Source organism: Phyllobates terribilis, unplaced genomic scaffold (genome assembly GCF_046119375.1).
Source record: "Phyllobates terribilis strain yellow unplaced genomic scaffold, ASM4611937v1 Scaffold_3__8_contigs__length_932513732, whole genome shotgun sequence".
NCBI lineage: Eukaryota > Metazoa > Chordata > Amphibia > Anura > Dendrobatidae > Phyllobates > Phyllobates terribilis.
The window spans coordinates 536,640,031-536,663,582 of NW_027362763.1; positions in this window are offsets into that span (position 1 = coordinate 536,640,031).

Genomic DNA, 23,552 nt, shown 5'->3' on the forward strand with positions numbered 1-23,552 from the left:
TGCTTTTCAATGCATAGGCGAACACTAAGGGACACCCACTCCCCAATAATGGGTAGAGGGTTTTTAGTACGCTGTAATCCATGTCTGTTTCAAGGGGCATTGCAGTTCCTCATAATTTTTGGAAAGCCTTCCATTTACTGCTTAGGCCAACAGTGTTCAGGAGACCCTGTTGCTATAAATGGAAAAAACGGTTTAGTTAAGGCCCTCTGACCTCCATGTTACTTCCAAGGGGCCGTGGAGTACCTCGAAATTTTTGGTAGGCATTGCACTCACTGTATGCCCTTTAACTGTGTAGCTGAACTGCTCCTTTTGGTACAGAAACATATCCTACAAGACATGTGTGGTTGACTGCCCTGATATTGATGTGAATGGTCCCTGTTCCACCTGCTCTTTCTACTTTGCCACCACCTCATCCATCATTCATCACTTGAAGCTTTGTTTTAACGGGAGTTATAGAACTGGGATAGTAGCAGGAAAACATCCAGCAATCTTCGGGGAGGTAGGATATGCGCCAAAACGCTGACCACCTCAGGCCTAGCCGCTACTACATACATGCGCTTGCATTCCAAGGAATAGAAAGCTAAGAAGATGGATGGCCTCATGATCATGAATAATTTTCTCGTTGTGTAGGAGGCCGACCACTGCTGCTGTCTACCTTCTGAACTTTGTGTTGAAGCCTGATTGACCCAGGACCCGCAATCCTCTATGTCTGGAGAACGTGTTGCATCCCAGTGTCCAACTGTGTCCCGGCTTCCACAATATTAACCCAGTGTGAAAGCGACAGTGAGATGGACCATCCCTGGCCACATTCACTTGTCCACGTGTTTGTGGTTAGGCTGTCCTTCCCACTAAATGCACTGGGGAGGGCACAGGTAATGTTTTGGTATGCGCGCTTGTGTATAAGGCGCACCGGGACAAGTAGGGGTGGCTGGGGACCCGGCCGCGGGGCGGCTGGGGACTGAGTATGGATACCAGGCCGCCGACGCAGCCATGACGTGGTGGCCAGATTCCGCCTCCACATGCCTAAAAGGCCCAATTTCAAGAGCAAGCAAGCAGTATGGTATTGCAGCCTGGGGGTGGGTGGGTGGCAGGCTGCATACTTGCGCTTGCATTGCAAGGAATGGGGGAGGTACAATTGAACACTGCCCTGGGACAAGGACTTGCACGGGGATAGTTGCAAGTCTGCATCTTCTGATGCGGCAAGGATCACTTCTGATGGGCACACTTTTAGGCAGTGACCTGGGTGTCAGAGATGCTTCCAGGGGTCTTCCCCATGCTGTTCCCATGTCTTTTCAGCACTGTATGCATGTGTCACACAGCACATGGCCAGATAAGGTTGTAAAATGTTAAAATGAAATTTCCCAGTGAATGCATTTGCCACGGTTGAAAGCAATACAAAAGTGCAAAAACTCATAAAAAATGCTACTTGTGAACATAGCCCAAGGTGTGGAGGAGTATTTTTGTTTTTGGTTATTTATTTTACCTTATACACAAGTCTTTACCCTGGAAAGGATGTTCCTTAACATATTTCACAGGAAAACAGTTTGTTTCGTTTTTTAACGTTTTATTATGAGCCCGTAAAAGTGGCTTAATACCTCTGACCACGTTGTTGACAGCAGTGACCTGGGGGTCAGAAATGCTTCCTGGGGCGATCCCCATGCTGTCCCCATGTCATTTGAGCACTGTCACTATCGTTTTTGGGCACTTTTTAGGCTTTCTACAGACTGCCGGGGGTGCCGCCGCAAAAATGCTCGGGTCTCCGATAGACTAACATTGGGCTCGTTTCTCGGGTCGAGCACCCGAGTATCACGGTGAGCTCGGCCTGAGCTTCGAGCACCCGATCATTTTAGTGCTCGCTCAACACTAATAATCACTAGTTTATATGTAAAAGCACAGTCTATGGTGACACCATCATCTTAAGACATAGATCAGAAATATAGATTCCAGGTACATTGTGACATCATCTTAATATTAGGCTGACACCTCCTGTTCTGTAAAGATTACAGTGATTAGTAGTGATGAGCGAGCACTAAAATGCTTGGGTGCTTGATGCTCGGGTTGAGCACATTGGAATACTCGGGTGATCGACCCAAGCAATGAGCTCAATGTAAGTCTATGGGAAACTTGAGCATTTTTCAGGCGGCTCCTCCCGGCGGTCTGCAGAGGGCCTAAAAATTGCCCAAATCGATGGGAACAGTGCTCAAATGACCCCTGGAAGCATTTCTGACTCCCAGGTCACTTCTGTCAACAACGTTGTCAGAGGTATTACGCCACTTTTACGGACTCACAATAAAACATACCAAAACGAAACCAAAATGGATTTTCCTGGGAAATATGATAAGGAACATCCTTTCCAGGGTAATCACTTGTATAGAAAGCAAAATAAATAACCAAAAACAAAAATGCTCCTCCACACCTTGGGCTATGTTCACACGTAGCATTTTTGATGCGTTTTTTCACTTTTGCATTGCTTTCAACCGTGGCAAATGCATTCACCAGGAAATGACATTTTACAACCTTCTCTGGCCATGTGGTGTGTGACACATCATCAGACACATCGTGTTTCACTTATGAAGGAGGGACTCTGAAAGTCAAAAGCCTATTTTTATAGGGCCATCAGGCGGCCTTTACCATTCTTAGAGAGCCATCTGCCACCTATGTTTTATTGTTCCCATTACTAAAGAGTGGGTCTCCTATACTGTTATTGCGTATGCAGTGAATGCCAGAGCTGCCCAAAATTTGGACACACCCCAATACCACTTTGAAAATTTGGATGCACCCCAATACCCCTTTGAAGAGACTTAGAGGAGTGCCTCCTGAAAACAATGTTCCCATTATTAGGAAGTGCGTCTCCCATTGTGTTTGCCTATGCAGTGAATGCAAGGGTTGCCAAAAATTTGGAGGCACTCCAATACCCCTTGGAAGAGACGTGGAGGTCAGAGGGCCTCCTGAAAACAATGTTCCCATTATTAGGAAGTGGGTCTCCCATTGTATTTGCCTATGCAGTGAATGTAAGGATTGCCAAAAATTTGGAGGCACTCCAATGCCCCTTGGAAGAGACGTGGAGGTCAGAGGGTCTCCTGAAAACAATGTTCCCATTATTAGGAAGTGGGTCTCCCATTGTGTTTGCCTATGCAGTGAATGTAAGGGTTGCCCCTTGGAAGAGACGTGGAGGAGGGCATCATAAAAAAAATGTTCCCATTAGAAAGGAGCGGGCCTCCTATACTTGTAATGCTCATGCGCTAAGTGTATGGGGTAGCAAACATTTACCCCTGGGAGGTATACATGAACATACTGTATAAAAAACATTTTTTTACCTGCATCAGAAACACCCTTTAAAAAAATTATGTGGGTGTTGCCTCACGGACCATGGTCACCCTGGTGATGTGGTGGAGGATGAGGAGAAGGAGGAGGACAAGAACAAATAGTCAAAATCAGGAAGCATATTACCCATGTCTGGGTGTGAAAAGGTGCATGGGAATACACCTCCCAAGAAAAGACACTGGATTTGAGTTTGTTACGCTGCTATCATTCGGTGGTGTTGATAAGCCTGGCCCAATCCAGCCCTTGTTCATTGTTATAAGAGTCAGTCTGTCAGCATTTTCAGTTGACAGGCGGATGCACTTATCAGTTATAATTCCACCAGCGGCACTAAAAGCCCGCTCTGATAAAACGCTGGCAGGGCAGGCCAGGACCTTCAAGGCATAGAGAGCCAGTTCATTCCACATATCCAGCTTGGATACCCAATAATTATAAGGCACAGAGGCATCACGGAGGACGTTGGTATGGTCGGCAAGGTACTCCCTCAGCATCTTGCCAAACTTTGCACTCCTTGTGAGAGTACCCCGCGCCTCAAGGCTTGTGCGATGGGAGGGGCTGAGGAAACTCTCCCAGAACTTTGACAGTGTTCCCCTGCCTCTGCTGGATTGAAGTTATGTCTCTCTCGCCTGTTGAGGTCACACTTCGTTGGTTGTCCAACGAAGTGTAACCTCTGCCGCCAGCGTTTTCAGATGGGAATTTTTTTAATAGTTCCGCAACAAGGGCCTTCTGGTACAGCCCCATTTTTTGTAGACCTGTCCGCCTCAAGAATAAGAGATATAAAGTTCTCCTTGTAGCATGGGTCTAGAAGTGTCATCAACCAGTAATGACTGTCACCCAAAATTTTGAGAACGCGAGGGTCATGGGAAAGGCAGCGTAACATAAACTCAGCCATGCGTGCCAGACTACTAACAGGCAAGACTTCCGTGTCCTCACCAAGAGGATGATTGACCATGCTCTCCTCCTCCTCCTCTCTGTCCTCTGGCCATCCACGCTGAACAGACGGTATGACAGCTGTGCAGGTAGTACCATCTATAGCGCATGAAATTAGCTCCTGTTCTTCCTCCTCCTCTTTCTCATTGTTCCCCAATCCACGTTGGGATCAGATGAGGCTGGGCTGTGTGTAATCACCCTGTATGGTTCCTTGCTCCATCTCATCGTGCTCCGCCTGCATTGCATCCTCTTTGATTGTGAGCAAAGAGCGTTTCAGAAGACAGAGAAGCGGAATGGTGACGCTAATTATGGTGTTATCGCTGCTCACCATCTTGGTGGAGTCTTCAAAGTTTTGGAGGATGGTACATATGTCTGACATCCATGTCCACTACTGAGGTCTTATGTGTGGAATCTGAACTGAATACCGACGGCCTTGTTGATGCTGGTACTCAACAACTGCCCTCTTCTGCTCACAAATCCTTCCCAACATCTGCAGTGTAGAGTTCCAATGCGTGGGGACATCACACACCAGTCTGTGAGACGAAAGCTGCAAACGCTGCTGAAACACGGCAAGGGTGGCGGAAGCTGTAGGTGAATTTCTAAAATGGACACACAGGCGGCGTACTTTACCAAGCAGATTTGGCAGCTCCGGGTAGGATTTGAGAAACCGCTGAACCACGAGGTTAAGCACATGGGCCAGGCATGGTACATGTGTGAGCTCGCCTCGCCTCAGAGCCGCCACAAGGTTCCGGGCATTGTCACACACGACCATGCCAGGCTGTAGGTTCAGCGGTGTGAGCCACAGATCTCCCTGCTCTTTCAGAGCTGTCCACAACTCTTCAGGATTGTGTGGTTTGTCACCTAAGCATATTAGCTTCAGCACAGCCTGTTGCCGCTTGGCCGAGGCAGTGCTGCAGTGCTTCCAGCTTGTGACTGATGTGGTCATTTCGGAGATGGAGGCTGAAGAGGAGGAGGAGGCTGAGGAGGATGAGGTGCAGGAGCTGTAGACCGTGGGGGCAACCCTGATTGACGTAGGGCCCGCAATCCTTGGCGTCGGAAGGACGTGTTCCGTCCCAAGGTCCGACTGGGTCCCGGCTTCCACTATGTTAACCCAGTGTGCCATCAGCGAGATGTACCACCCCTGCCCACAAGCACTTGTCCACGTGTCCGTGGTTAGGTGGACTTTCCTGGTAAATGCGTTGTTGAGGGCAGGGCTAATATTTTGGGACACGTGCTTGTGTAATGCGGGGATGGCACACCGGGAGAAATAGTGGCGGCTGGGGACTGAGTACCGAGGGATGGCCACCGCCATCAGGTTGCGGAATGCTTCCGTCTCCACGACCCTAAAAGGCAACATTTCGAGCGCAAGCAGTCGTGAAATGTGAGAATTTATTAGTGTGGCCTGTGGGGCGTTGGCTGTGTATTTGCACTTGCGTTTCAAGGACTGGGGTATGGACAATTGAATGCTGTGCTGGGACAAGGACGTGGATGTGCTTCCTGATGCTGCTACTTGAGAGTGTGCAACGACGGGTACAGGGCAGGAGGCATCTTCGCATGCACTATGGACAGGGGATTGGCTTGCATGCACAAAAGCGGAAGAAGCAATGGTGCCACTCGCAGACACTGTTCCTGGACCCTGGGGTTCGGCCCACAAAGTCGGGTGCTTTGCTGCCATGTGCCTGATCATGCTGGTGGTGGTCAGGCTGGTTCCACTTCCGCATCCTGGTCCTCATCGTCCACCTGTTGTGACACTTTCCCACCGTCGCCTTCGTGTGACCGTGGCTGCTCAAATATTTGGGTAACACTACATGTGATCTCCTCTTGCCTCGCTTCAAGTGGACCGGGCGAGAGGCCCGAATCTATAAATGGAAAAGTGAACAGCTCTTCAGAGTGTCCAAGTGTGGGATCATTTGTCTCCGGGCACTCGGCATGGTGGGAGAAAGGAGGATCAGGGTGAGGAATATGCGGTCCAGACTCACGGCTACTGAGACTTGACCGTGTGGAAGACAGGGTGGTGGTGGTGGTGGTGGCGGCTAAGTGACTGGAAGCTTTATCCGCTATCCAACTAACAACCTTTTGACACTGCTCTGGGTTCAATAGTGGTGTGCTGCGGTCCCCTAGGAATTGGGACAGGAAGGTTGGGCGAGAAGATGTGGGTGTTTGTTGTGGCACAATTTCAGCTTGCCCACGGCCTTGGCCTCGGCCTCTGCATGCACCATCACCATCACGTTCAGTTCCCCATCCATTGCCACGTGTCTTGCCCATTTTAAATGGAGGACAGTATCTTCCACGCTCACTACAAATGATTGAATTTGGAGCGAACTTATATGTGATCCGTGTGACGGAGAAACCACAGTTTTAAATATCTGTCCTGTAGGTAACTAGTTTGAACAGCAATCTGGTGTCAATTGCTTCACTGACACACTGAAACAAATTTTTAATGGAGGTCAGAAATGGCAGTATTTTCTAAAAACGTATATGTGATCCGTGTGACGAAGAAAACACTGTTTTAAATACCTCACCTGTAGGTAACTATTTTGAACAGCAAACCGGTGTCAAAAACTTTGCTGACGCACTGAAAAAAAATTTAATGGAGGCCAGAAATGGCAGTATTTTCTGAAAACGTATATGTGATCTGTGTGACGGAGAAAACACAGTTTCAAATAGCTGGATTTTTAGCGCTGTATTAAGGAAAGGACCTGCCTGCATTCTGCAGTGCCAACAAGCAAATGGCGCTGAAAAACGGTGTTCTCTGGATTGCTTTTGAAGCAAATAATGAGGATTAAGATCCAAAAAAAATTATTACTGGCCCCTGAGACCTAGGCCTATTTCTAGAAATATTTAAAAGCAGCAGAAGGCAGAACTGGAATGGAGCCTCTTGTGCTATATGCACTGCAGTCTGCTGTATATGACGCGCCCCCTGGGCCTGTGCTGTGCAGGGGAACCCGGAACCGGGCCTGTTGTAGAATGCTGGGGGTTGTAGTCTCCGTGTGGCGGTGACCCGGTCCGTGCCCAGGGTGGTCAAACCAGTGGCAGTCTATTTGTATTGGAATAAGTGTCCGACTACGCCACCCGTGGATTGCGGTCAGTGGGGACCGCCGCTGCGCTGCAGACCGCTGAGGCTGATGTTGTTTGCGCAGCCGAGTATGGGATGACTCCCCACGGGAGAAGTATTGCCTCAGGGCAGCTAAGGTGGAAGATGATGGGAGTGATGGTGTGAGGGTCCCAGTACTAATGGTGCTGGTGCGGCAAGGAATCACAGAGACGTGTGGTGCAGTTCAGGGTCTTTACTGATGGTACAAGGCAGACCCTCCCGGGAGTACTGGCTAGTATAAGGGGCCTGGTCAGTCTGCGAGCAAGCAGGAGTTCCCCTGGCCAGGTGGAGTTGTAGGCCTCCCCGTTTATCTGCACTCTTCCTGGCTACCTTGCTGTCAGCGGTTACAAGTAGCCCACGTCCCTGAGTATACCGTGTGGTGCTCACCCGTATGGCTGGTTACTTGGGGCCTTCTGTTAGCCTCCGCTCCTGGATGGCGGCGCTGGTCCCTTCTCTGTGACTGAGCCTCCGGGCTTCTATGGCCAGAGGACCTGGAATCCCCTGCCGGCTGGTTTCTGCTGCTGGGTGTATATCAGTCCCCACAGCCTCGGACTCCTGTGTCCGGCTTTAGTATCTTCGTCCAGGGCGAACTCTGCTCAGCTCCAGCCCCTGGACTTCTGCTACTGCTCCTACAGAGCTCCTGTTCTTGCTTTCCCTGTGTCTGGAACTGTACTCCAGGCTCTGACTGCTCTAATCCCGCCCCAGACCCAGTATATAAGGGCAGATTCCTCCCCTCCCAGGTCTGGGCGGACCGTGTTGCATGTTTAGGGATCCTGACCAGAGAAACCTCCCACTTGCTCTCAGACATAATATCTCTATTACTGTGGCAACCAGACCCCTGGGGTGTCACATATACACTGCCTGCCTATATACACTGCCTGCCTGATATCTCTGCAGATGGATTAGTCCTCAGAAGGACTGTTTGTTGAGATGGATATGTGTAATGTACTTGTTTTCTCCCTACACTACCTAATACACAAGCAAATCTCTCCCTAGCTCCGCAGCACCTCTCCCTACACTGCCTGGTTGCAGAGTAGACTGACGAGCACAGCGGCGCCAGGTCTGATATAGACCTGATGACGCTGTGCGGCCAGCCAATCACCGTAATGCCACAACCACCATGACTACGGCATTACAATGAGTGGCAGGCAATCCCTGCATGTTGATTGGCGTTCTAAAGAGCGCCAAACATGCAGGGAGGAGACCCGAGCATCCGCCCGAGCATCTCGCAAGTACTTGGCGAGCTCCGAGCATCTCGAGTACTGAGATGCTTGGGCGAGTACCGAGTACTTGCGAGTATGCTCGCTCATCACTAGTGATTAGCTCTATATTAGCAGATAACACATAATCCACCATTCATGATGGTGATGGTCACAACTCACTTCCTTTTGCTCCTTTCACAATTACCTCTGTGCAGGTCACAGATCATGCTGCAGCCTAACGTCACAATTCTCAATCCAGTAGAGAGTGGCCTAAAAAATGTAAAATTAGCTGTAGACCGCTAACACTGCAACACTTTGATAAGTTTGGTGGAAATAATAAACAAGCAGCCATATGCAAAATTGATTTCAAAAATTCACTTTGTGATAAATTCAGCACCAAAATAAAGACAAATAATGTCACAACCTCATAATAGAACACAATTTCTAAATGAAGCACAGGCCTTTGTAATATTATCACAATGGAACACAGCCATGAAAACTTCTCAACATGGGAGTCAAAGTGGCACAGCGTCTGTCAGCTCTGCACAGCTTTCTCGACAGGCACATCATCAATAATGTGGCTTCTGGAAAAAGCTGTTAGGACTCTATATAACTTTTTTTTTTTTGCACCGATGCCACTTCATTTTTACGACAGACAAGTGTAACAGTGGTCAGTCCTCAGCCGTTTGGACAATGATGACATTCTCTTACAATATGCCATCAATGTTTTTTCTATGATAACCCTTTTAAATGCAATCTATTTTTATTGAAAGTAACATTTCTACCTATATAAGAACCGGCCATAATAAAGCAGTAAATGCCATAAAGAGAAAAAAGAAAAACATAAGCAGCATTTTCAAACTGCAATGTTATTGCTAATGAATATAACAGCTGCTAGAAGTATTTCACTTTTAGTAGTCATTGAGATAAACCTTAGAACAGTTATCAGCGAGAAGAGGGAAGGGGAAGGAGGGAAAAAAATGAGGGTGAGGGGAATATGTAAGAGGGAACACCATACCATACTCAGTTAAGCAGTTCGAAGCTCACTCAGAGCTACTTAAATACTGCATATTTTGAATTCTGGTGAATCCTTAAACAGAATCCATATTCTCCAGATTCTTAGAAATCTATCAGTATGCACTGAACTTTCTACGGATAGTTCTTCCATCCAGCTTATATTTGCCATCTCTATGTACCATTCGGCTATAGTAGGAATTTGAATCGAATGTGAAGTATATATTTCTTTTGATGATATGGATAAAAGGGCTATCTGAGGAACGTTTTTAACCCTACACCCAGTGAGTTGATGCTATGTTGAAAACACTTTCTCTCCAAAGGGTTTAATCTTACTTCATCCCCACCAAATGTGAAGCATAGTGCCCTTTATCCGTTCACAATGCCAGCATGTGTCAGGGACAAAGAGGAAAATGGCATGCAGCTTGGATGGGTAATGGTGCCATCTCGTCATAATTTTGTAATGTTTCTCTCGAGCATGATAAGCAGCAGTGAGTTTGTGTGTGAATAAAAATTGTGATGCTAAGTCATTTCTCATGGACAAGCAGTGAGTCAGGGTAGTCAAGGAGTCTGAGGTCAAGAGCCAGGAGAGTACGTCATAAGCCGAGGGAAGAGACAAAGGCGTAGTCAAGTCACAGTCCAGAGTCAGAATTCCAAGTTCAAAGTGCGTCAAGACAAAATGGGTAATACAAATGGGTAGTCAATAGACAAATCCTGGGTCTAGCAAAAGAAGAATGTCTGAATTCACGAAACAGGAACACACCACACTAAGCTAAAGCTATGGCTGGCAGCTATGTCAATATTCTTTTGAACCTCCCTCCATATATCCCCAAGTCTCCGTACGGCGACCTCCACCCCAGGACATTGAGAACTAATCGGAGAAAATTCTCCAAAATGGGGATGAAAACCATATTTATAGAAAAACGGTGAGGTTGCGGTAGACTGATTGACCCAACTGTTAAATTTGAACTCAGCGAGAAGTAAGAATGAGGACCATTGCTTCTGCTGAGCCACTACAAAGCACCTTAAAATTTGTTCCAAAGAATGATTTGTCCTCTCCGTGTGACCGTTAGTTTCAGGGTGGTAGGCAGAGGAAAAAGACAATTCAATCAAACGGTTGACTACACAAGCTCCTCAGAATTTAGAGACAAATTGCATTTCCTATCAGACACAATGTTAAGAGGGATCCCATGTAACCTTACAATATGAGAAATAAACAATCTGGAGAGTGTCTCTGCATTAGGTAATCATGACAGAGGAACAAAATAACTCTGCTGAATCGGTCAACCACCACCAAAATAGCAGTTTTCCCACCAGAGAGAGGCAAATCCATGATGAAATCCATGGACAGATCAGTCCATGTTTTTTTTTTGCAATTGGAAATGGAGTCAATTTCCCAGCTGGCCAGTTATGACAGACTTTAGTCCTTGTGCAGACAAGCGGATACAAAATCTTAAATATCACTGGCTTTCAACATAGATGTGGAACCAGGATGACCACTCAAGACCAAATCGTGAAACTCCTGTAACAGTCATAATTTTAGGGTCACGGGGATACTGTGACAGTGAGGTGCCAGAATATCGCGGCGTCTGGTTACACAAACTCCTGCACTGAATAGAACTATTTCACCAACTTATTAAACAGTGCCGGTTTTCTTTGCTTTGTCATTGCAAGGGTTAATCAGTTCAATAATTTCTCCTGGAGCTCTCCATCCTGAATTGTCTCAGCTGTTCTGTGTTGGCCACTCCCCTTTGGTATATATGCTCACCACTGGCACTTGGGAGTTGCCAGTGATAGTTACAACTTCCTGGTTTGGTGGTGAAGGAGAGTTCTGAATTAGTAGCAGTTGGTTGGTGTAGTTTACAGGAGATATCTGTGTGGATTTGGCATTGGTTTGTTTATCCTAATCCTCTCCCATTTGGTTTACCCCTCCTATTGTTCCCTTGATTTACACTTGGTTGTTTGGGGAATGCATTTGTATGATTGTAGTTTTCTTTTATCCCTGTCTGTTTACCCTGTCTCTCTGGTTTGTGTTATCCTTTACACTTCCATACCTCCCTGGGTGTGGGGGGGGGGGGGATAGATCAGCATGCAAGGTACGAGATCCCAGCATCTCCACAATCAGAGGTAATCTGGGGTGTAGGGGTAGCCTAGGGTTCTCCTAGCTTGAGGGACAGGTAAGGAGCCAATTGCCCAGAGTAAATCTTGCTACAGTATCGTGACATTATCTCTGGCCTACCTGTGTAAGCAGGAAACATTGTAATATTGTTGGTGGTGGATAGATTCAGTAAAATGGATCATTTCATTGCTCATTTCAATTCATTTCACTGCTTTACCGAATGCCAAGACTTCGGCACAAATTTTTATTAAAGAAATCATGAAATTACATGGGATTACATCTGATATTGTTGCTGACCAGGGGATTAAATTTATTTCCAAATTTTGGAAAGCATTTTGTGCTCGCTTAGGGATTCAGCTTTCATTTTAATCTGCCTTTAATCCACAGTCTAATGGGCAAACTGAATGAGTGAACCAGAATCTTGAGACATATCTTAGGTGCTTTGTGTCCGGGTGGGAGAACTCTTTGTTTGCTTTATTAGAGAAATGTGTTTTTTCTGTTCAGGAAGTTTTGTTCTTAGAGTTGATCTTGTCAGCAGAAGGGTTTAAGATGGACCCTGGGAAGGTGCTGGCCATAATTGATTGAGTTCAATCTCATGATCTTAAAGCTTTGTGTTACGCTCACGCCCGGACTGTTTGGCGTGAGAGTGGTTAGTGGTCAAACTGGGCCACGAACCGAGGAGTGCCTGGAGGGGCATGACTAGGGACCTCGCCAGATCCGTCTACGGATGCACGGCGGCTTAATCAACTCCGTGGTCCGAGGAGGGACGTGGGAGGTGGCCCAGGTGCTACTCCAGGTCAGACCCCGGTCACAGCTGTTGACCCACTCCGGGGAATGCAGGAACGGGCAGGTTTGGCTGGTATGCAGACAGACGGGCACTGGCAGGCACGTCTAGTATGCAGACAGGCGGGTACTGGCAGGTAGGTAAACAGGCTGGATAGGGACCAGTACAGACTGGAATACACAGCCGCTGGTGTGGAGGGCAAGCGGAGCAGGGCAGAGCGGAGCCACAGGTGCAGAGGGCAAGCGGAGCAGGGCAGAGCGGAGCTGCAGGTGCGGAGGGCAAGTGGAGCAGGGCAGAGCAGAGCCGCAGGTGCGGAGGGCAAGTGGAGCAGGGCAGAGCAGAGCCGCAGGTGCGGAGGGCAAGCGGAGCAGGGCAGAGCAGAGCCACAGGTGCAGAGGGCAAGCGGAGCAGGGCAGAGCAGAGCCGCAGGTGCAGAGGGCAAGCGGAGCAGAGCCGCAGGCGCGGAGGACAAGCGGAACAGAACAGAGCCGCAGGTGAAGAGGGCAAGCGGAGCAGGGCAGAGCAGAGCCGCAGGCGCGGAGGGCAGGCAGAACAGAGCAGAGCCGCAGGTGCAGAGGGCAAGCGGAGCAGGGCAGAGCAGAGCCGCAGGTGTGGAGGGGAAGCAAAGCAGAGCAGAGCTGCAGGTGCGGAGGGGAAGTGGAGCAGGGCAGAGCAGAGCTGCAGGTGCGGAGGGGAAGCGGAGCAGGGCAGAGCAGAGCCGCAGGTGCAGAGGGGAAGCGGAGCAGGGCAGAGCAGAGCTGCAGGTGCAGAGGGCAAGCGGAGCAGGGCAGGGCACAGCAGAGCTGCAGGTGCGGAGGGCAAGCGGAGCAGAGCAGAGAAGAGCCGTAGGTGCAGAGGGGAAGTGGAGCAGAGCAGAGATGCAGGTGCAGAGGGGATGAGGAGCAGGGCAGAGCAGAGCCGCAGGTGCAGAGGGCAAGCGGAGCAAGGCAGAGCAGAGCTGCTGGTGCGGAGGGCAAGCAGAGCAGGGCAGAGCTGAGCCGCAGGTGCAGAGGGCAAGCTGAGCAGGGCAGAGCTGCAGGTGCAGAGGGCAAGCAGAGCAGTGCCACAGGAGCGGACAGACAGGACAGGGCTCTGTTCACATGGAACAGACAGGGACCGGCAAACACAGGAAGATGGCCAGAACACAGGAGGTAGGTACGGAGGCAGAGAAACGGGACAAGCAGAGCCAGATACATACAAGATACTTGCTATGAAGTAGCGAGTGGACACAAAACTCACAAACAGAAGTACAGAGACAACAAGTAGGAGTTAGGTACTGGTTGAGACACTGCAGGAAAAGGGAAAGATCGGACATAGACACAAACAGGTAACGGGCTAGAACACAGTTCAGACAGGAACTGACACAGGAACAAGCCTCGGCATTCGCCCCCAGGGTGGTGGAAATAGACTAGAAGTCACAGATACAAGTAACGGGCCTAGGTACTCAGCCCCCAGGGTGGCAGAAACGGACTAGAAGTCATAGATAAAGGTAACGGGCCTGGGTACTCATCCCCCAGGGTGGCGGAAACAGACTAGAAGTAATAGATGCAGGTAACGGGCCTGGGTACTCAGCCCCCAGGGTGGCGGAAACATACTAGATTCAGGATAGAACCTGGCAACTCACAGTTGCACAGAACACACTGTAAGAAAGTGATGCTCAGGCCCCTCCCACTGGGTGGAGCAGGTTTAAGTATCCAGTGACTCACAGCAATAGGCTGGTGACTCATTAGGACTGCGCACACTGTAACTTTAAGAATCAGGAAGTACCAGCGCCGCCGCCCTAAGCCAGCACACAAGAGACATGCACAAAGCAAGTAGAGGAGTATAGTGCACAGCCTGGACTGGTAGGTAAGTTGGCGGTCTTGCATGGTGGGAGATGGTAAGCCATGCCAGCACGCCGCCAGGGATGTTACACTTTGCAATCTTTCTTGGATTTGCTATTTATAGAAAATTTCTCAGATTGCTAAACCTCTTACTGACTCTACACGTAAGGGGGCGGATCTCAAGGTTTGGTCGCCGGATGCTATTAGGGCTTTTGAAAAATTAAAAGAGTGTTTCATGTCTGCTCTTGTTCTAATCCAACCTTATCAACAAGAACCCTTCATTGTGGAAGTGGAAGCTTCAGAGGTCGGAGAAAGGGCCGTTTTATCACAGGGGTCGAAAACTTTGACTAACCTGAGTCCAGGTGCTTTTTTTCTAAAAAAAATCTCATCTGTGGAACTAAATGATGATGTTGGGAATCATGAGTTACTTGCTGTTAAATTGGCCTGTGAGGAATGGAGGCATTTTTGGAGGGGGCGGTTCATGAAATTACTGTGGTCACTGATCATAATAATCTAGCTTACATTGAATCTGGTAAATGATTAACCCCAGACAGGCCAGATGGTCCTTGTTTTTCTTTAGATTTAAATTCTCTATCACATCCAGGCCAGGGTTTAAGAATGTGAAAGCTGATGCATTATCTTGCAGTCTCAATTCAGTTTCTCCTCCAGAACTACCATCCTCCATTCTTACTCAGGGCATAGTGGTTTCCATTGTATCTTCGGCGTTGGAAGCAGAGATCGGTAAAGTCCAGTCATTGTCTCCTTCCGCTACTCCAGGGTCCAAATTATTTGTATCTAAGTGTCATAATACTGTAGCAGGATTTTCCCCAGGGCAATTGGCTCCTTCCCTGTTCCTCAAGTTAGGAGGACCATAGGCTATCTGTGTACACCAGATTACCCTTGAAGGTGGAGATGCTGGGGTCTCGCATCTTGCTATGCTCTTCTAAGCACGCTGACCTGTTTCCTCCCCCCACCCAGGGAGATATGGAAGTGTAACGTATAACACAAACCAGACAGACAGGGGAAACAGACAGGGATAAAATAAAACTACAATCATACAAATGCACTCACCGAACAACCCAGTGTAAGTCAAGGGAACAGTATGAGGGGTAAACCAAATGAGAGAGGATTAGGATAAACACACAATACCATATCCACGCAGATATCTCCCGTAAACGACTGCTGCTAATTCAGAACTCTCCTTCACCACCAAACCAGGAAGTTGTAACTATCACTGGCAACTCCCAAGTGCCAGTGGCAAGCATATACAGCGGGTACAGAAAGTATTCAGACTCCTTTAAATTTTTCACTCTTTGTTTCATTGCAGCCATTTGGTAAATTCTAAAAAGTTCATTTTTTTTTTCTCATTTAAGTACACTTTGCACCCCATCTTGTCTGAAAAAAAACAGAAATGTAGAAATTTTTGCAAATTTATTAAAATAGCAAAACTGAAATATCACATGGTCATAAGTATTCAGACCCTTTGCTCAGTATTGAATAGAAGCACCCTTTTTAGCTAGTACAGCTATGAGTCTTCTTAGGAATGATGCAACAAGTTTTTTACATCTGGATTTGGGGATCCTCTGTCATTCTTCCTTGCAGATCCTCTCCCGTTCCGTCAGGTTGGATGGTGAACGTTGGTTGACAGCCATTTTCAGGTCTCTCCAGAGATGCTCAATTGGGTTTAGGTCAGGGCTCTGGCTGGGCCAGTCAAGAATGTTCACAGAGTTGTTCTAGAGCCACTCCTTTGTTATTTTAGCTGTGTGCTTAGGGTCATTGTCTTGTTGGAAGGTGAACCTTCAGCCAAATCTGAGGTCCAGAGAACTCTGGAAGAGGTTTTCATCCAGGATATCTCTGTACTTGGCTGCATTCATGTTTCCTTCAATAGCAACTAGTCGTCCTGTCCCTGCAGCTGAAAAACACCCACATAGCATGATGCTGCCACCACCATGTTTCACTGTTGAGATTGTATTGGGCAGGTGATGAGCAGTGCCTGGTTTTCTCCACACATACCGCTTAGAATTATCACCAAAAAGTTCTATCTTTGTCTCATCAGACCAGAGAATCTTATTTCTCATAGTCTGGGAGTCATTCATATGTTTTTGAGCAAGCTCAATGCGAGCTTTCATATGTCTTGAACTGAGGAGAGGCTTCAATCGGGCCCCTCTGCCATAAAGGCCCGACTGATGGAGGGCTGCAGTGGTAGTTGACTTTATGAAACTTTCTCCCATCTCCCTACTGCATCTATGGAGCTCAGCTACAGTGACCTTGGGGTTCTTCTTTACCTCTCTCACCAAGGCTCTTCTCCCACGATTGCTCAGTTTGGCTGGACGGCCAGGTCTGGGAAGACTTCTGGTGGTCCCAAACTTCTTTCCATTTAAGGATTATGGAGGCCACTGTGCTCTTAGGAACCTTGAGTAATGCAGAAATTCTTTTGTAACCTTTACCATATCTGTGCCTTGCCACAATTTTGTCTCTGAGCTCCTTGGGCAGTTCCTTTGAGCTCATGATTCTCATTTGGTCTGACATGCACTGTGAGCTGTGAGGTCTTATATAGACAGGTGTGTGCGTTTTCAAATCAAGTGCTATCAGTTTAATTAAACGCAGCTGGACTCCAATGAAGGTGTAGAACCATCTCAAGGAGGATCACAAAGAAATGGACAGCATGTGACTTAAATATGTGTGTGAGCAAAGGGTCTGAATATTTATGACCATGTGATATTTCAGTTTTCCTTTTTTAATAAATTTGCAAAAATTTCTACATTTCTGTTTTTTTTCAGTCAAGATGAGGTGCAGAGTGTACTTTAATGAGAAAAAAAGAACTTTTCAGAATTTACCAAATGGCTGCAATGAAACAAAGAGTGAAAAATTTAAAGGGGTCTGAATACTTTCCGTACCCACTATATACCAGAGGGGAGTGGCCAACACAGAACAGCTGAGACAATTCAGGATGGAGAGCTCCAGGAGATCAACTGAACTGATTAACCCTTGCAATGACAGAGCAAGGAAAACTTGCACTGTTTAATAGGAGGGTGAAACAGTTCTAATCAGTGCAGGAGTTTGTGTAACCAGGCGCCGCGATCTTCTGGCCTCTCTCTGTCTCGGTATTCCCATGACAGTACTCCCCTCCTAAGAAGGACTAGGAAACATCAGAACCAGGTTTATCTGGATGTGAAGAGTGAAAAGACTGGACCAACCTGATCGCATGAACATCAGATGCTGGTACTCAAATTCTCTTCTCAGGACTGTAATCCTTCCAATGTACCAAATATTGAAGAGACTGACATGCAAAGTGAGAATTGATAATCTTCGCTATCTGGAGTTCCAGATTCACATCAACATTGACTGGGGAAGGTGGTGGTGTAGATGGTTCAGAGGAATGTTGTAATATGACAGAGACATATTTCTGGTGAGAGTCCAAATCGGGCTAGAAAATTCGAATATCGTCCAGGTAAATCACAACAAATCTTCCAATGCAATGAGAGAAAATATAATTCAGAACATTTTGAAAAAAAGCAGGTGCATTGAACAACCCAAATGGCATGACAAGATTTTCAAATAAACCCTCGGATGTTAAAAATGCCATTTTCCACTCATCACCCTTCCAGGTGCATATCGAATTTTAAGACCCTCTAAGATCAAGTTGAGAAAACCACTTATTCCCCAAAAGCTGATTACATAGGTTGAGGATAAGTGAAAGTGGGTAAGCATTTTTAACTGTGATATTGTTTAGTTCTCGGAAATCAAGGCAAGGACAGAGACCCCCATCTTTCTTTTTTACAAAGTAAAATCCGGCAGCTATAGGAGAGGAAGAAGGATGAATATGACCCTTCCGTAAACTTTCGTTAACATATTCTTTCATGGTGGTCCGTTCAGGCCCAGACAAATTGTAGAGGCGAACTTTAGGTAATTTGGCATTAGGGACATGATTAATAGCACAATATTAAGGACGATGGGGAGGTGGTATCACCGCCTCCTTTTCCGAGAACACATCTCCAAAGTCCTTCAGGTTTACCCGGCAGACCTTTCAGTCTAGCAGAGCATGTTTGTACCAACTTTAGATATTTCTTGTAACAACTGGGGCTCCATTTACACTGATGAGCAAAAGGGTAACAGTGTTTTGAACTTTTGACTTTCAGGATCCATATCTCACCATCCACTATGGCTTCGAACGTGAGACTACCATTATTTTATAAACAATCCTCTTGGCTATCTCATACATAAATTTGACTTGCAATTATTTAGCATATGATTAGTTATGCAGATTCTTGTCATGTCACTGCATTGTTACTGTTTTGCTCCTGGTGGTGGAAAAATCTTTTTCTTACTGTATACTACAAATTACAACCTGTTCTCACATTCTCTAATAGCTCAGTGTGTTAATTCCTTCTGACAAAAATCAATGACAGGATTGTGAAGAAGCAGCCATGGAAGCCCCAGTACCAAGACAGCAAGCAGGTAAATTATCCAAAACAAAACAGGACATGGATTCAGAGTGAAGTGCTCACACTAGGTTTGTGAATTCCACAGTTACCCTCTTGACCAAATTCCGGGCTAATGGTGTCTTGTCATTGGATAAAATTTGAATGGGTCTTTCTAAAATAACAGTCTCTAATCTTAACCGAATCAATAAAGTTAGCGTCAGACTCGCAGTCAATGAACCCCAATGCTGATAACACCTGGTTCTTAAAAGAAAACACCATATTCATCAGTACTTTATCAGGGGAAGAAAAAGATATCTGAGAATCTAGGTGACCTCCTCGGCAATCACCCAGAATCAGACATTCTCCACACGGTTTGCTTTCCTGAGGATGAGTTAGGCAATTCTTGAGAAAATGTCCAGTGAAACCACAGAATAGGTAGAGTACAAGATATTGTCTACACTTTTTTTCCATAACACAAAAAATAGCAACTCTAAACTCAAATGGCTCCACCTCAGGTAAATTGACCTGCTCCGGGGAAATATAAATGGCAGTCTGGTGTTCACCACGTCTCTTACGGATTCTGTGGTTCATTCAAATGGTTTGAATCATGGCCTCGACCAGAGAACAAGGTCATTAAAAATGAGAATGTCATTAAGAGTCTCAGAAAGATCTTTGCGGAACTGGCAGCTGAAACTGCATTTAACTACAGAACTCCAGTGGACCACTGCCAGAACTCAGTGCAGTACTCTTCAGCAGTTCAGCCCTCCTGGTATCGACGTCACAGCCACTGCCGACAGTGGAGAGCTATAAGAAATTTTCAAACTATTTATCTGACCCTACAACTAAAATTGCAACAATTCATGTCCCATTCGCCAACGGTTCACAGCATATGTGAACAAGATCCATACTGGTGAAAAAGAAAAACGTATGCCAGTCGTAATGTGACGCTGAGTCATTTCTCACGGACAAGCCGTGAGTCAGGGTAGTCAAGGAGTTCGGGGTCAAGAGCCAGGAGGGTACGTCATAAACAGAGGGAAGAGACAAAGGCGTAGTCAAGTCACAGAGCAGAGTCAGAATTTCAAGGTCAGAGTGCGTCGAGGCAAAAGGGATAATTCCAATAGGTTTTCAATAGGCAAATCCAGGGTCAGACAACAGAATTCATAATGTCTTAATTTAGAGCACAAAGCACAGAGAACACACCACACTGAGCTGAACACTACGACTGGAAGCTATCTGGGACTGACAGCTCAATTACAGTGCATTGTGAAAGTATTTGCCCCCCCTTGAACTTTTCTACCTTTTGCCACATTTCTGGCTTCAAACATAAAGATATAAAATTATAATTTTTGGGGGAAGAATCAACAACAAGTGGGACACAGTCGTGAAGTGGAACGAAATTTATTGGATATTTTAAACTTTTATAACAAATTAAAAACTGAAAAGTGGGGCGTGCAATATTATTCGACCCCTTTACTTTCAGTGCAGCAAACTCACTCCAGAAGTTCAGTGAGGATCTCTGAATGATCCAGTGTTGTCCTAAATGACTGGTAATGATAAATAGAATCCACCTGTGTGTAATCAAGTCTCCGTATAAATGCACCTGCTCTGTGATAGTCTCAGGGTTCTGTTTCAAGCGCAGAGCGCATCATGAAGGCCAAGGAACACACCAGGCAGGTCCGAGATACTGTTGTGGCGAAGTTTAAAGCCAGATTTGGATGCAAAAAGATTTCCCAAGTTTTAAACATCTCAAGGAGCACTGTGCAAGCGATCATATTGAAATGGAAGGATTATCAGACCACTGCAAATCTACCAAGACCCGGCCGTCCCTCTAAACTTTCATCTCGAACAAGGAGAAGACTGATCAGAGATGCAGCCAAAAGGCCCATAATCACTCTGGATGAACTGCAGAGATCTACAGCTGAGGTGGGAGAGTCTGTCCACAGGACTACAATCAGTCAACCACTGCACAAATCTGGCCTTTATGGAAGAGTGGCAAGAAGAAATCCATTTCTCAAAGATATCCATAAAAGCTTGGCTGGACATGTGAGCGGTCGCAGGACAGATCAACTCCGGGAGCAATAGCCTGTAAAAGTCTCCACTGGGCCCTAAATAGTAATAAAACCAAAGATAACATCTCCCTCTGAGCTCCTGTAACCATCTGTGCACAACAGAGGAGTTTTTTTATGGCTGGGAAGGCAGGCAGAAGGCACCGTGAGGTGACTGCAGGAGCAGACAGACAGTCTCAAGATGGCACCGAGAAGCCAAAGCTTTCCACATCCCTAGGTGCACCAGGAGAATGTGACAATACAGATAATACTAACACCTCAAATAGCAGCCCGCAGCTTCGGCCAGAGGTTAACCCCTTCAGCACTCTCTCAAGCCAGCAGACAGAAGACCCTACAATTAAGGATATTTTCATGGCTGTTACACAGTATGGATCTATCCTGTCCTCACTTAGTAATCAAATGGGTGAGATTAAGGAAGAACTTTCCTATATGAGACAGGGGCTGCAGAAAGTAACAGATCGCACCACATCAGCTGAGGGGAGAATTAGTGATTTGGAGGATAAACTGTCCCAAATTATCAGTGACTATCGCAGACATGACCAACAGATCCTGGCATTGCTAGCTAAAACTGACGATCTGGAGAACAGACTCAGGCGGAATAATATAAGGGTGATTGGCATCCCTGAAAAAACCGAGAGCAATAACCCTACTGAGTATTTTGAGAAATGGCTGCTCTCCCTGTTTGGGGCGGAACACCTGACCCCTCTATTTGCTGTGGAAAGGGTGCACAGAGTTCCTACTCAGCTGTTACCCGGAGCCCCGCCACGGCCAGTCTTAATGAAGCTGCTCCACTATAAGGACCGTGACAACATCCTTATGGCAGCTCGTGATAAAGGGGACATCTCCGTCAACGGCCAAAAGGTGTCCTTTTTCCCTGACTACTCCATTGAAGTGTCAAAATGCAGGGCACAATTTGTGGATGTGGAACGCCGGCTACGCCAGCTCCAAATACCATATTCCATGCTTTACCCGGCGAAACTCAGAGTGGCCGCCCTGGGAGCAACCTCCTTTTTTGAAAATCCTAAGGAAGCACTCCGCTGGCTTGATCTAAATGAACAGCAGCTTCGTCAGAACCCACAACGCTGAATGAAGACGTATAATTTAAGTCATGTGCCATCAGAAGATATCTGATTGACTGTTGGAGTCATAATTCTTACCAAGTAACCCACGTAACCCACGGCCCAGTGGAAAATGGATATTCTGTCTATTATCCTAAAATGGCAGGCTCCCAAGAAACGTTTATTTTTCTCTTTTTGTAGGTTGCTCACTTGCTTCATGTGCGGATGCGAGTTGGACTGGTACCCCCATCCATCTGATTTTTCTGGATGGATCGGTATTTTTCTGTTTGTATGTTTTTGTAAGTTGTATGTTTATAGATTGTTCTGCCACACGTATGGATTACAGTGATCTTGTATGGAAAAGGGGGTATTATCATAGCCTTATATTTGGGAACCGGAGTTATGTTAACGCTTGTCATACGTATCCTGTCCATCCCCTATGCGTTATATCCTAACGGCTTACCAAGTAAAATTCCTTTCTTGGAACGTGAGAGGGTTGGGAGACCCCTTAAAGAGGACGGCTGTCATGGAGTATATACGGGGAAATTCACCAGCAGTGGTATGTCTGCAGGAAACGCATCTAGAAAAAAGTAATATAGCGGCCCTGAAGCGTTCATGGATCAGCCAAAGTTTTCATTCTACCTTTTCAAGTTACTCTAGGGGCGTCAGTATTTTAGTACATAGATCTATCCCTTTTGAATTGATATCCGCTAAGGTGGATGAGGAGGGCAGATTCATTGGGATTCATTGTAGAATATTCACCACAGAATTATTACTAGTGGCAGTCTACATTCCCCCCTCCCTATAATAATATCATTATGAAGGAAATTGCGTCAAAGTACAAGGGGTCCCTGTGCTATGCATGGGAGATTTTAACAATATTGTACACCCATACTGGGATAGATTCAGATCAGACACAGCTACAGAGGCTACCCCCATAGCTAAGTTTGGTGAGCTCCTGTCAGAGTTATCCTTGACTGATATATGGCGTCTTAAATATCCCAAAACACAACAATTCTCCTGCTACTCTAAATCACATAACACCCTCTCCCGCATAGATTTAGTACTGGGAACAGAACACATCCTCCCTTTAGTGGAAAGGGTGGAATATTTACCTACAGTACTGTCGGACCACTCACCCCTGATGATGAGCCTGTGTCTTTTGCCCAGATTGGAAGCTACTCTTACTAGATGGTCTGTGAATCCCTTTTGGTTGCAAATCATAGACATAAATTTGATTACATCTGCTCTTCAAAACTATTTTATAGAAAATAACGGCTCTGTGATGCAGAACTCACTATGGGACGCTATGAAGGCCTGTCTGAGGGGAGTCCTGATACAAGCTAGAAATAGATCCAAGACTAAAACTAACCAATTTGGGGAATTCTTGCAAGCCAGGGTTAGACTCACGGAAAATAAATTTGTCCAATCAGGAACAGAGGAGGACCTAATGACCTGGAAAGAGGCGCAGGAGGCATACTCCACACACATTAGGGAGAAGGCCAAGAATAAACGACTATTCTCCCAAACACATTTTTATGAAGAAGGGGAAAAGGAAAGGGAATTTACTGGCTATGATTGCAAGGGCTCAAATAGGGACATCCTTTATAGGCGCTTTAAAAAATAAGGAAGGTGCAATGGTTAATCAGCCAGATCAAATATCAAATACTTTCAGAGAATTTTATCAGGACTTATACAGAACCAAAACACGATTTAG